At 36.6% G+C, this 15,335-nt stretch overlaps 1 protein-coding gene across 1 annotated transcript in view; it reads right to left on the reverse strand.

The window, feature by feature from the left end:
• Nucleotides 1-15,335, reverse strand: part of HERC2 (E3 ubiquitin-protein ligase HERC2) — a 645,607-nt gene that overhangs the window by 517,108 nt on the left and 113,164 nt on the right. The window lies entirely within an intron of this gene.

Here is a 15,335-nt window from a genome sequence, read left to right on the forward strand (position 1 = left end):
CTGCAGACCTCCATCGGAACATTTCATTTCTTATTGATATTGTTTACATAGTCGGGAGAGTCTGATCTCCGGATTGTGTCATGTTGCCAGATTCCAATGTAATAATTTAATTGTAATGTTTATAATATAGTGACGCATGAATATGTAAATCCGATATTTTTGTTGAGGCGAAAAGGCCTTGCGAGGACATGTGGTCCCAAACTTCTTGTGAAATAGGAGTATAAATTCCTCCCTCTTTGTCTCTCACATTGCGTTCATCTTTTGTTTGTTCTATTCAACTGAAGCCCTCTAGTAGGACGGTTCACCGTCTTGCTACCGTATCCATTGGCCTTAAGCTGATAATTAGTTAAAATGCAATAATTTACAGTGTTTGAATCCGTTTTCCGGCAGGTCCGGAATCGAAAATATTAAATAATTTTCACAGTCAAAGTTCTTCATTGCTGATCAAGGTGGTCCGGCCCTCAACCGAGAGGCTCCCTGGAGCTGATCAAGGTGTTCCGGCTCTCAACCGAGAACCCTTCTCTGATACTTGAGGGGAAAGGCTACATCGAAATGTCTAACAACATCGGATGTCCGATCAATATAAAAGTTTGACTGTTGATGATCATCAATTGGTGAGCCAGTATCTTTCTGTTAACGTCAAATAGAGGGCTCCACGTTATACTAATCTATTGTTAAAATTGACTAACTTTATAATTAAATTGAATAAATAATATTTAATGCGAAAGTTTATTTGCAATCATTTTCCACTTGTCGTTTGCCACTTTATTACTGGATATCTCAAACCGGGCAAGCAACTCCCATAAGGGACGTTGCATGACACTTGTTGATGGCCCAGCATTGAAATCTGCAGCAATTTGCGGAAGGGTTGCACGTCTGTCACGTTTAATGATTCTCGCCAGTCGTTGTTGGTCCCGTTCTTGCATGATCTTTTTCCGGCCGCAGCGATGTCATAAATTTAATTTTTTACCGGATTCCCGATATTCACTGTACACTCGTGAAATGGTCGAACGTGAAAATCCAAATTTCATCGCTACCTCGGAGATGCTAGGTCCCATCTCTCGTGAGCCGACTATAACACCACGTTCAAACTCACTTAAATCTCGATAACCTGCCATTGTAGCAACAGTAACCGATCTAACAACCACGCCAGACACTTGTTGTTTTATATAGGCGTTGCCGATTGCAGCGCCGTACTCTGATTGGTTCCATATCTCTTTATTTGCATACGCATGCCTGTACCAGTTTTTTGGCTCTTCAGTTTATCTAGATGTGGATCACAGGAAGCTTCGCTCTGTGCTTACAGACCGAAAGGCTGAAATTATTTCGGCAAAAATTATGAAACTTTTTTTTCTAAGATATTGATTTTGCAAGTCCTCCGGAAAAAATACCTAGTACAAAAGTTGAATGACTTCCAACGACCCCAAATACATCTACATACGATCACAGGATACATGCTACCATAAAGCCGGGTTTTCCTAGAAGTGGGTTGTTGCAATACCCTCTAGAGCAGAAGGACTTCTACTCTAGAAGGAGGTATTGGTTGTTGGGGGCCAGAGCGTGCCGACTGAGCTGAAGAAAAAATACAACGATCGAAAGTTCATTTTGAACTCTAGCTTTTATTCCATAAAAGTTGCAAGGAAAAAAAAACGAGATCATTTACGATCATAAAAAAAAAACAACGACTGACAAGTAACAACCGCGGCAATCTCAGGAAGAAAAAAACCAGCCTACAGTATAAAGCTGAGCTCCCGTGAGGGCACACCGCCGGCGATTTACATATTGCATCGGGCCGACCAGTTCCACGTGCACAGAGAATAAAAGAGGGAAAAACATTCCAACATAGGTTTTTGGTGCCACACGAACCAAACTGGATCATTCCGCGTCGACAGAAACGTGTTACATAATCACACTACGTGTTTGTGTATTCCTACCATGGCGCATCAGCTCACGGCCCTGGCATCAGCTACTCTGTCATCTACATGCTCTGGTTTGAAGGGAAGCATCGAGCTTGATGAAGGGAAGTGAAAGAAAACAAAAATGAAGAGAAGATCGGTAAAATGAGTGGCGCACAATGCATTTGACTCCTCCAGAAGCAGTCTGCCAATCACGCCTGACGTAAAACACTGCCGTAAGGCTTGTTGCGCTCTCTAGGAGATCAGTCGAACTTGTTTTCTTGTTATTGGTGAGTGGACAGCGTGTCACGCTGGGCTATTCACTTTGCACGTGGCACAGAAAACCTGCTCCTAAGAAAACCCGGCTTAAGAATAATGGGAAAAAATGTACTTTAAATCCAATTATCCAGGGTTATTGGCTACTAAGGCTTTTTCCCTGTGCTTTGCACTTTTTTAAGGATGTCGCTTACGGAGTAAAAAAAAAGTGGCGAAAACTATTTCGGAAAACACAAATTTTTCAAGGACTTATGGATTTTCAAGGCCTTGAAAATTAAATTTTTTTTTCCAAGGACTTTTCAAGATTTTCAAGGACCGTACGAACCATGTCTATATAACCAACTTTGAAAAAAAATAAAAATAGAAAGGGAAAAAAAAATTTTCTGATCAACCCTGTATCATAAAGAATTATAAATGATTTGTAACTATCAACAGAATATTGTATATTTAGTTCAAAACTTGAAGGGATTTTCATGAAAATAGCATGTATATTCACACATATATATTCAGCTAGCCATAATTTAAGTTAATAGCTGAATACATAAATAAATTATATATTCAGCTATTAACTGAAATTATAGGTTACTTTATCACAGTATCTTTCTGAATTTTCATGACATTCAACTGGTATTTTTTATATAAGTTGCACTCAGGGCTGTCTTAAGAGCATCATGGGCCCTGGGCCAAGTGATTTTTCTGAGGCCCCACCTGAGAAATTTTCGGAAATTTCAACAGGTTCTAATTTATGTGAGGCCCCTCTTCCCTTGGGGCCCGGGTGGGCCCATGCGTTAAGATGGCACTGGTTGCACTACATATCTGGCTCATAACCACAAATTATGAAAAAAAATAAAGTTGATATTTCCCCCTGAAAATGCATAATTAAAAATCACTTACTTACAATTTTCATACCTCTAATACTAAATCATTACATTTTAAATTTCTTTATAAAGTGTATCATGCATAGTGTATGAAAATTACAATTTTTATTAGAAACATTAATATCTTCGTGAATATACATGCTATTTTCACGAAAATGCATACAAGTGAATATACATGCTATTTTCACGAAAATGCATACAAGTGAATATACATGCTATTTTCACGAAAATGCATACAAGTTTTGAACTAAATATAAAATATTCTGCGAAAGTTACAAATCATTTACAATTCTTTATGATACAGGGTTGATCAAAAATATTATTTTTCTTATTCAATTTTTTGTAAGCCCCAAAATACACTCATGAATAGTAATCATCAAATACACTTCACTGGAAATTGTGAATACAAGCATAGGGTATACATGGCCGAAATTTCAGAACAGTTCATTAAATATTTTTCTAGAAATTTGAAAAATCTCTGAACTCCAAAGTGCCCATCAGTGGACAACCAAAGTAGAATCTTGGACAATTTGATTAGAAAATTATGCAAGTTGCAAGTCAATGTTGGTAGTTTCATTTATAAGACAAATCGAACTGTTCATTTCCACGATCAACACACCTTTTGATGTCGCAGACATTATATTTTCCAATTGAATTTCCTGAATCATCCACAATGAGATAAACAATAGGAGTAACTCGATGAACACTGGGATTTCCCATTATTCTATCATCAGCCTTTGACTGATGTGATGGCTAGAACTTTCTCTCCTATATTAATTTATTTCTGTTTTCTTGCAATATTGTAATAATGTAGTTGAACTTATTCAAGCATTTTAGCTGGTACTTCAGCCTCATCCCAACCAAACACAAATTTTCATTGTCCAATCAAACAGCAAAGCCAATTCTCACCCCAAAAACAGTCTTGCCGGAGTTTTACTAGTTGTAACAGATGTAGCAGTGCAAATGGCTAGAACAAAAAAAATGGTATATTTTTATCCCACAGTCCCTATGTGATTCTTCTTTACATAACACAATATCATCTGTTTAACAGTTTTATTGATCCTTTCTGTGAGATTTGATTGTGGATGATACAGAGTTTAAACCTCTGCCCTATTTGTAAAGTCCTGCAAATATCTTTTATCAAACAAGATATGATGCAAAATAGTTCAGATAGAGTTCAAGTATTATGTAAGCAAATTTTTAGCCGTTTTTGACCCCCCCCTCCCCTTGTCAGCAAAAGCAAGCAAAACTCTGACCCCTTCCCCCTTGTCAGCAAAATTTTATCATCACTGCCCCCTACCCCCTAACGCATATTGGTGGGATCAGAAACGTACATGGGGGGTCATAGGGGGATCGTGCGGCTCCCCCCCAGATGAAATTTTTTTAATTATTTTTTTACGGCAAAAAATATTTTTTTAAAAATTAAAATTTCGGAAGAAAATACCTTTATATGTTATTATAATCAATTTCTGTTAATTTCAATGCTATTTGAAGGCTATGAACTCAAAATTTATCTTTAAAAAATTCATTGCGACCCACCCTTTAAGTCATATATGGTAAACCCTTGACCCACAGACCAAATTTGGCCCTGAAGGTTATCTGATGTGGCTTGCCCCCCCCCCCCAAACCTAATTTTGTAAAAATGAACTAAGTGGCACATTTTTACAAATCGTTTAAATAACCCGTAGCACAATTCCAGAGCATTTAAGTGGCCCATGGCACATTTTCAGTTCACTGAAGTAGGCCTCAAAGATCACTTTCACATTCAAAGATCACCTAAGTAACCCGCGACACTGCTACAGGACACTTAAACGATCCGTGGCACATTTAGAGATCCTTGAGTGACATGTGGCACAGTTTTAGAGCACTTAAGTGGCCCCCAGTGCAGTTCTACATTACTCAAGTTACCTGTGGAACATTCCCAGATTACTTGAGAGATCCGTGGCATAATTACGGATGACTTGAGTGATGCGTGGCACAATTCCAGAGCACTCAAGCGGACTGAAAACATCTCCAGAGCACTTAAAGGATTCGTGAAATATTTAGAGATCATTAAAGTGGCTCTGTAGGGCACTTATCAATAGGTAGAATGTTAGTTCAGGTGCCCAATAACTATCGAAGGGTTTTTTTCATTCTTGGTGCACCGAATAAGATGCCATTAAAGATATTTCATATTTTCATAAAGGGTGGTTGATGACATAAGCATTATCTAAACCCCCCCCCCCCGTTGTCATCAAAAGTCAGCAAATCGGAACCCCCCCCCATCGATGCTGACGTAATACTTGAATGACCCCTTATCAGAAATGATGTATTTTAGAAACAAGATATAAAGCAACTCCCATTATCGAAAAGGGGGTATTTTGGAAAGCAAAGTGGCAAAAATATTCTTGTATAAACTTTTTTTTCACTGCATTGGTTGTAATTCTTCTAATAGGAAACAATTCCACCCATTTAGAAAAATAGTCGACAATAACTGGTAGATTGACATTTCCTTGAGAAGCTACAGGGAACGGGCCCATTGTATCAATTCCAATGAGTTGTCCAGGAAAATTACCCACACTGGATTGCATATGACCCCACCTAAGAACATTGTCGTATTTGCAGGACTGACATATGGGACAACTTAGGACAAATTTCCTGTGAGGTCTTTCCATAGTTTTGGCCAATAACTACGTTGTCAACAAATATTGTATGTTTTTTCAACTCCTAAAGGACCAGGCATGGGGTGGTCGTGCATATCAGTTAGAAATATATTTCTACTATCAGATGGGATATCACCAACTGTTTTCTGTTCATGAGTAACAACATTATGTAACTTTTTTTCCCAAGAACATGGTATTTGTCCAAGTTTTCATCAAGTTCAACTTCCCCTTTATGTAACTTCTGAAAATAACTTATGTCTTCATATTCCTTTCTTTGACTGTATTATTTCTATTCCATTTAGAACAGAAAAAAGAAACAACCAACTGTCAATATCATCTTCAAAATCAACTTCACTTATATCTCCTATAAAAGGTTGACAAGACAATGTATCTGGCACCACCATTTTTAGACCTGTTTTTTATATTCAAAGCAGATAGAATACTCCTTAAGAATGAGAGTTCAATGGCTCAGCTGTCCTTTAAGTTACTTGGCATCCAAATACCATGAAATGGCTTTATGGTCAGTCACTACAGTTACCCCACCTCCAGAAAAGTAGCCTCTAAACCTTTGGCATGACCCACACGACCGCCTATCCCTCTCGTTCAGTAACACTGTAATTTTGTTCAGTTTTATTTAGAGTTGGGTAGTAAATGCTATGGGTCTTTCTTCATCTTTTTCACACTGTATCAACACAGCACTGAGACTGATTCCCAAAGCGTCACAATAGATTTTCAATCGGCACTCTAGTTTTCTTGTACTTATATATAACACAGGAGTTTCTGACAACTGCATCTTTAACTTCTCAAATGCCTTTTGATGAATGTCTGCCCACAAAACTTTTACACTTTTTTTTGTTAAGTTGATGAAGAGGCTCAAAAATCTCACTACATCCTGGAACAAACTGATGAAACCAGTCCTTCCAAGGGTAGTAAAGATATTCCTTGAACCCCCGACACAGGTTTTCAGAGGGTCAAAATTGTTAAAGTGCAATGAACAGCTTCTGTAACAAAATCAGTTTATGATCTAATATAGCCCGATGGACTGATGGAGGCAGTTGATGAGAGATTAATTTTATTTGATCAATCACTAAAACATGAGGGTCAAATTGATGACACAAATCCAACGATTGAAGCGCAGTCTTGAAATGATCCACCCAAATATTGCCTGGAAAACAAAGCTTGGGCTATATCCAGTCTGTTTTTTGGAGAAGAAAGGGTCTGATGCATCAAGTTTTGTAAACTTAACCAAGCATCATTTCCCTTTGTTCTTTCAAATTCTCTTTATCCAATGGTATACCACCCCATGCACAAGCTCATCCTTCGAATGCACTGGCAGCAATTTCAACATGTTTGGCATATATTTCTGTCAACAAAAAATATTTGTTGTATTTGCAAAGAAAATCATCATCTTCTAGTCCTGAGAAGATATGTGCCAGAGTAGAGTGGTCGTAAGATGCTCTTCTACCACTGTTAAGGTTGCCATCAGGTCCCAGGATCAAACTGGGGGAAGAATATAGATAACAAGAAATTATCTCTAATGAGATTGAGGCAACCACTGATATATATAGATGGCATCTTCATTTTTACCCAAACTCACTAATGACAGTGAATTGCAGTATAGGGATATGGCCGGAGTTGGTGTGTGGTGAAGTAGTCCCGAGAAGGTAATCGATTCAGATGTTTGTTGGGTTCTAGTGTTTGGAGAAAATGAATAATTAAATGGAACCATGGGCAGACACATCAGATATGTTTGCAAGTGAGTTCACTGAGTTCTATAAGATCATAGGTATATATTCATTATGAGTTGTATCTGGGTTTGACATCATTTGATGACTAGCAGTGGGATCAGAGATATTCATATCTACTGTACTATCAAACAAATTATCTTGGATATTCGTAACGGCAACAGTCTCATCGAGGTGAGTGTGTTGAATAGGCATTCTAACTTCACATCTTGGTTGAATCCCCATATGTGACAGACAGGGCCACTTCTTGGGTTCATCGGCCTCATCTTTAATGTTTCAAAGTTCATAAATAGGCCTAACGATATCACCTTAGCAACTAGAAAAGGCTCCACTTTGTAACATGATGGTAACCGGTAACTGAGTGTAAACAGAAATAACCATCGACACAATGACATACCTTCTTTATATAGATGGAAAAACTATGACAGCCACAGTAAAACTGGGTTGACAACCAAAAGAGTCAACCCCACCAATCACAGGCTTTCATTTTAGGTGATGTCAGACGGAAACGACCTCTGTCAGACATGACAAGGCCCAGGCTCTGTCCCTTCCTGGATATTAGCCCTTTACCCATGTGGGTTGGGCCATGCTGGGGAGGGGAAATGACCTATGGTGCCAAAACAGTAATGGCCATCAGGACTAACTAAAGACATCACATAAGAATAGTAATGACCCTAGAAACTTGGACAGTTATGTTTGTTAGGATCAACTCCATTATCAATGGAGTCGCTAACTGGAAACCGGAATCAAAAACAAAAATGCTTCAAAAGCATAGGTGTCAGCAGCCACCTATACCTTAATACAAATACATCAAGATAGCATATTTTCTTATATGTACTAAAACTTAGTGAAATATAAAACCGGTTTCGAAAAGTCATTTTGTAATGGTATTTCAATCTCTGGTGCAAAGGTCGGATTCTAGGCTGCAATTTGATCCTGTTGTTATGAACGTTTTTAAAAAAAAAATTAGATATTAGTATTCCTAAAAATTTTGACGATCAAGATGGGACAATTCAGATTGAGCTGATTTCTAATAACTTTCTGGCCTTACCTCCAGTTTTGCATTGGGAGGTTCAGGAAAATGGGATTCAAAAAAATTCTTGGGAATTTTTCTTTTTGTTGGCTAAGAGATGAGGGGTGGGGTGGGGGGGGGGAAAGAAATGTAACAATATTCCACTCCCAGCTCAAGGTCCAATTCAGGGCTGCAATTTGATCATGTTGTTATAAAATCTGTATGTTTAATTGCTCTGTTTATGATTGGTTGTGTGATCAATGATCAGTCATATGGTCGACGATCACTGCAGATCGGTCTTGAATTAATTATATAAATATATTGTGCTATACCTTTGTCCTTCTGGCAGATGCTTCCACTAGTAAAATAATAGTCTTTGTTTGTTCATCTTGTCATAGTCTACAGCTCTTACTGTAGTGTGTAGTCAACTTTGTGTTTTATAATTGAAATATTTATATTTTAAATTACGAATGATCATGTAAATTTTGTGATGGTGCCATAATAGTTTTTTATTTGTGACGGAGTGAACATGTTTTTACTTTCATACCAGAAAAAAAACCATTTGTGATCATATAAATCTGTATGAGTTCAAGATGTCATTCACATTCAAATTGCATCACTCTATATGTTCAATATGTGATCGTATTTTACTAACACTGTTGCTCTTAACTCGTTTTTTACCCAAGTAATTTAAATGTAAATAATATAGCCACTGATTGCTCGCCTGATGTTCTGGCAGGTCTGGATTTTAAGTTAACTATTTATTTCTCATAGACTGTTTGTAGCTGCTGGTCAGACGTGATGACCAATTTCATTTGGAATCACTGTGTGTATTTGATCCTTGTGCTAGTGTCTTCACGTCCTTTTGTCCTGTACCCATGACCAGCCTAATCAATTTGATGCTTAAACATACAAATACTTCCCCACCTTGGGTGGTTTACAATCCATGATGAACTTTGAGATGATCAGGAAAATAGGCGGAAATAGACCTGGAAGTCTGGGGGGGGGGGCACAGTCGTTATTGCTGGGGGGCATGATGATGATGATGTCCATTCATATATACATATATACATTAGATCAGTCAACTCCACGTTTGACGCTGGACCCCCCACCCCCCGTATCTCCGCCCATGATCAGAAACTAGGATTTCCTCCTGGCTTGCTAATACAAGGTGCGTTCCATAAGTAATGAGACCAATTTTTTCCAGACACGACTATACACCGCAGCGCCCTCTAACCAAGGGCGTAGCGAGGGGGGGGGACTTGGGGGTCTGGTCCCCCCCCCCCCGAAATGTGAGAAAATGACCGAAAAAAGGGAAAAAGATGGCCAAATCTATTGTTCTGTCACTTTGGTCCCCCCCCAAAATGAAAGTGGTCCCCCCCGGAACGAAATTTCTGGCTACGCCCCTGCCTCTAACCTAAGTGGAGGGGGGTGTTAGCTTCATAACGCACCCATTCTCAGTCGGCTCTGAGCTGCCGTAAAGTCAAGACATGCTTTCTGTGAAGCCCGTTTTAAGCTTGATGTAACATTGCGCGATGGATCGTTCTATGGAACAATGTTACGCTACCAAATTTTGCGTTAAACTTGGGAAGTCTCCCACCAAAACGTTTATTAATTCAGCAGGCCTTTAGGAGTGATAGCTGGTCCAAATCACAAGTTCACAGATGGCACAAGTCGTTCAAGGAGGGCTGAGAGGATGTCCCGATGAACCCTGCAGTGGACGTCCATCAACCTCCAGAATCGACGAAAATGTGACGCGTCCAGGATCAAAACCATACTCATTGTCTTCTTTGATGTCAGAGGCATTGTCCACCACAAATTCGTACTTACCGAGACCATTGTGAACGCAGCTTTTTACTTGGAAGTGCTCAAAAGGCTTAAAAGGAGGGCGGCATACTGCCGAAGTGACATCAAGGACACATGGAAACTTCATCACGATAACGCGCCAAGCCACAGCGTCTATGTTGTCAATGATTTCCTGGCCAGGACCCATACCCTACGGGTTCCCCAGCCTCCCTACAGTCCTGACCTGGTTCCCCCAGACTTTTTTTGTTTCCTCGCTTAGAAGAAGCCCTGGAAGGATAAACATTGGGACACGATTGAAAACATCCAGGCTCATGTTACATCGGCTATAAAGGACCTCCCGGAGAAGAAGGCCTGAAAACACCGCCTCCCTAAATGTATCGATGCACAGGAGGGTGCTATTTTGAAGATTTTTAACTAATTGTACGAATATGAATTTGGTCTCAGTACTTATGGAAAACACCCTGTATGTGTTCCTGTCATAGAAACCTGCTCCTTATATCAATCCTGTAAACTGATCACAAGTGATGAATCAATATTCGGGCAAGAGCTGATCAATGGAGATGTCTTTAAATTTAGTATGGACATTATATAGACTGAGTAACAGAAACTTCAACATTTTCATTGCAAATTCACGTCGATTATGACCAGATTTCTAACAAATTATGACCAGAAACTGTTAACTACAAATTTAATCATAAAAGATGAAATCCATTGAAGTAATTGATTTACAGTGTAATTTTATACTTTGTGAATGTGAATAAATGTTCTATCCTAGAAAATTGACTTATGTCTATTTCTTTTGCTAGTGTGTGAACTTGGGATAAACAGAAAGAATCTGGGAGTGTTCTGGGAGAAGTTACTTTACAATTTAGAAAAAAAAGATTTTAAATGCAATATTCCTTGAGATATTGAAGATGAAAAATTACAATGTTTTTGGCTACTTATGTCTGTGTTGCCGTATTTGTATTGGACTGAGAATCTCCATTTTAAGCGAGTTTTTACAAATAAAAAAAAATGACCTGAACTTTTATTTTTAAAAAATAATTTTATTGTATATTTAAAATATAAATGCTTTTCATTGCTTACTGCTTCAGATAATTTTCATCTGCCTCAGATGAAATTATTATAAAATAATTATTCAACCTTTTGAGAACCAAGAAGTGAAACAAAAAAAACAAAATTACAGTGTGTTGTAAATGTCTCTTTTACGGATAAAATCACTGTTGGTTTTAACTTTAAACGAATGGGCAAGCACTAGAGGGGATGATCACCCCTCTCAATAACCAGATAAAATTGGAACAATTGGTTCGTTCCATAAATTATGGGGCGATCATATGAACCTATAAGTAATAAATCGCCCCTACAAAAATATCGCTTTGGATCCACACTTGATCACTAGTCACATTGGAAAGGCAAATAAAAAGATGGCAAGGTTGTTTGGTTTAAACCACGGTTTTAACCAAGTGGTTTTTTTTTCAAAAAATCACATAAAAGTGCCCTAAATATAATTTTTTCCTTTGAAAAATATCATATTGGTTCATTGTTAGCCAAAATCGTTCATTCTTAGCACATTTTATATTCTTGGGGTATATTCTGATGGTACATCTTTAAATGGTGTAAGATGATATATATATATATAAGTGGTTTTTCAAAAAAAATCTCATAAAAGTGGCCTGAATATAAATTTTTTTATATTAAGTGTCTTGGTTGCTCAAAGTTATATATAGAAGCCAAAATTTCTCATTTTTGCCATACTTTCTAACTATTGGCTACATTCTGATGTTCTATCTTTAACAAATTCATGAATAAGGATTACATTACATATCTTGATGATGTAGTGTATTATCTCACAGGGTTGTTTTTGTTTTTTTTTCTTCACAAAGTAGCAGCAACAGTAGTGACACCATCATGCTAGGGACACACACACAGGTGGTCTTATAATCCAATAAAGACACCAGCTGTCCCTAAAGGACAAAGACCAGCGTAATAGTAGCTACATTACTTCACACATTTTCATTTTCTTTCCCATAAGAAGTAGCATATCTCATACCCTATGTCACCCAGTCTTAAGATTCAATAGATTTTTTTTTATACTTTCACTATTAAGCTCAGTTAATCGAGGTTCAGTAGTAACAGCTTAATGAAAAATAATCAGCTATATACAGGTGATTATAATTAAAGTTTTGATTCCGAAACTGTACAATAAGAGGTACTGGTCAGAATGACTTGAAAATTTGCATGGGTGCTCTGGAAAAAGAAAAAAGTGCAAAATGTGCAAGTAGATGATGCTGTACTTGGCCAGCAGTATAATCTATATTTTGTGCAACCACATCATTTTGACAGTTTAACAATATCAGTGTGTGGATAGCACAACTTTTATCAATCACAATACTAGCAAAGCAGTTGCTGAAGAAACATTTTGACAATAACAAGATGGCTTGACGCCTGGCCTGTCGTCAGTTCACCTGACCCTTGCAACTTCTGGCTTTGGGGGGGGGGGGGGTTTGGGGACCTCAAAATCTTACGAACAGAGGTCGGATTGCAAAACATTGGTGATGTGCAAGCACAACCACATCATGACACAGTCTGATCTGTTGTTGAACAAGCATTTTTGTGCTTCATCTCATTGTCAGATTACGATGGATAATATATTTAACATTTCTTGAGTAAGTTGTACTTACTCGTTCAATTACAACATTTTTGTAATGGTTCTATGAATTATGAATTCGTGCAATGCTAACTAAGTTATCATTTTGCCCTGAATGGCCATCGTTCCCATTCTGCAAGCAAATTTGAGTTCAATGAGTAGTGTTGTAAATTTTCCATTTTTAAGTATTTTCTCCCCCTTTGCCATATAAAATTCCATTGCTTCAGAAATGCTCATGTAAATTTTCAAGTCATTCTGACAATAGCTCTTCTTTTACAGTGTTTTAAATCGAAACTTAGATTATATATAATAATGGGCGAAGATATAAGGGGGCATTGCCCCCCAGCATCAAAGGTGGAGTCGACTGATCTAATGTATATATGTATACATGAATTTACATCATCATCGTGTCCCCCCAGCAATAATGACCGTGCTCTCCCAGACTTCCAAGTCTATCTCTGCCTATGTATATAATCACCCTGTATATCATAATTTATTGCTAATTAGTCTGCATTATTTATGCTTCATTAAATACATTATATTCACCTAATTTTTATCACAGTTTTTGTAAAATAGCTTCCTAATTAAGTATAATGAAAGTAACTGGAGAAAACACCCCTTTATATTATATAGTTAATAGTAACATTAACTATTTTCAAACACACAGTAATTTATTGAGTTCAACAAAAAAATAAATTGCAAAAGTTGGTTTTTAATAAAATGTAAGAAATATTTCTAGATTAATTAATATGGGAACAGTGTTAATTGCATTAATAAACATTTTATTTTAATTAAGTATTAGAGGTTTAAATGATTTTTCAGAAATTTTATTGTTTTTAATGTTAATGCTATTTAAACAAAAAAAACCAGTTTAAACCAAAAACACGGTTTTTTTGGTTTTCCAAAAAAAAAGTTTTTTAACTGAAAAATTGTTTCATTGTGAATGGTTCAATGGTTGTGAAACAACTTGACTGGAAAGACTTTATTATAAAAATTATTGAAGACTAAAACTGTTTTACTTTTTTACTCATGATGCAAATTACATTTTTACACTTTGAATTTCATTTGTTTGTTCATGATTTGCAAACCAGCAAACCATACCCTCAATCATCAGCCATAAATGCTGAAAAATTCAAATTAAATATCTCTATAAATATTGCATTTAGAATATGGAGAGTTTTTTGAAAATGATTTCTTGGAGCCTGACCTACATTTCACTAATTGAAAGTTTTGGCATACCGGCATTGTATATAAAGAGTTAATTCTTTTATTTCTTTATGTATGTGACCCTTAAAAAAAATTATGACATTTAAAAAAATTGCATGTCATTTGAAAACTTTTTGTAATACAAATACAAGGCCACAATAGGAAAAATACCCAATGAGGTGGCTGAGAAAAAGATGCTCATAACAAGCATGGATACCATATATTACTAAAATACAGCAACCCAATTAAAAATGCAATCAAAAAAATTATAAACAATATATATATATATGTTTGGTTAATAATTGTAAGTATACTTTCAAAGTCATTGGTTGCAGAGATAGTCCTATGGACAAACAATCTGAATCACCCTGTATAGTGCATTTTAACAACTCTGCAACTTACAAGGAAAGGGTCCTAAGATAACGTCTTCAAAAAGTTTTGAAAAAATTACCACTGATTCTACTCATTTAAATATGCACAATATAAAAAAAATTATTATAGGTCACTAAATTTTTTTTAAAATATTAATAATCTCAATGCCAATAGAGACCAAGAATGAATTGAAAAAAATCCCCTAACCCTAGTGCTAGAGTGATGTCATTCAAACAGCCCATGCTCAAGTGAAACACAGACAAAGAAAAAGGAAAAAATAGAAATACTGTAACTAGTTTCTAGAACAGAGAAGCTAGAGGAAAGAAAAGGAAGGGATAAGAAATTTTTTATAGATATCACCAAGAAGCACAAGAGGCGATGAGTAGCCAACTGTTATAATTTTTTAAAAAAATTTTGCAGCTTTAATAATTGCATTCTGCCGCTAATTTTTTTTGGTATTATGTGTTTTTGGGTGAGATGAGTGTACTTAATTTTTTTCAAAATTTTTTGAGGACAACACCTTAAGACACTTTCTTTGTTAGTCAAGATTTGAAAATATTCTATGCTAATGCTTATGTATTACATGCTTGAACTATGTCCATGCACATCATTTCTGAACTGTAAAATATGGAAATGTACTAGTCTCGACAGAAAGTGTTCATGCACCCTCGAAAACACTAGCAATGTCATGTTTAAAACACAAAAATAAAAATATTCTTCTTTACGAGTGAAAATATTTGTTAAAATCAACCAATTTGAATTTGGAATGAATGAAAAAAACCATAAATTTATTGCAATTTGACCATGGTAATGAATTTATAATCTTGCAACACTGAGAAAAAAATGTTCGATAAAA

The sequence above is a fragment of the Pholcus phalangioides genome, unplaced genomic scaffold, assembly GCF_987345545.1.
Source record: "Pholcus phalangioides strain wild (caught in Gottingen) unplaced genomic scaffold, Ppha-v1.0 ptg000011l_1, whole genome shotgun sequence".
NCBI classification, from domain to species: domain Eukaryota; kingdom Metazoa; phylum Arthropoda; class Arachnida; order Araneae; family Pholcidae; genus Pholcus; species Pholcus phalangioides.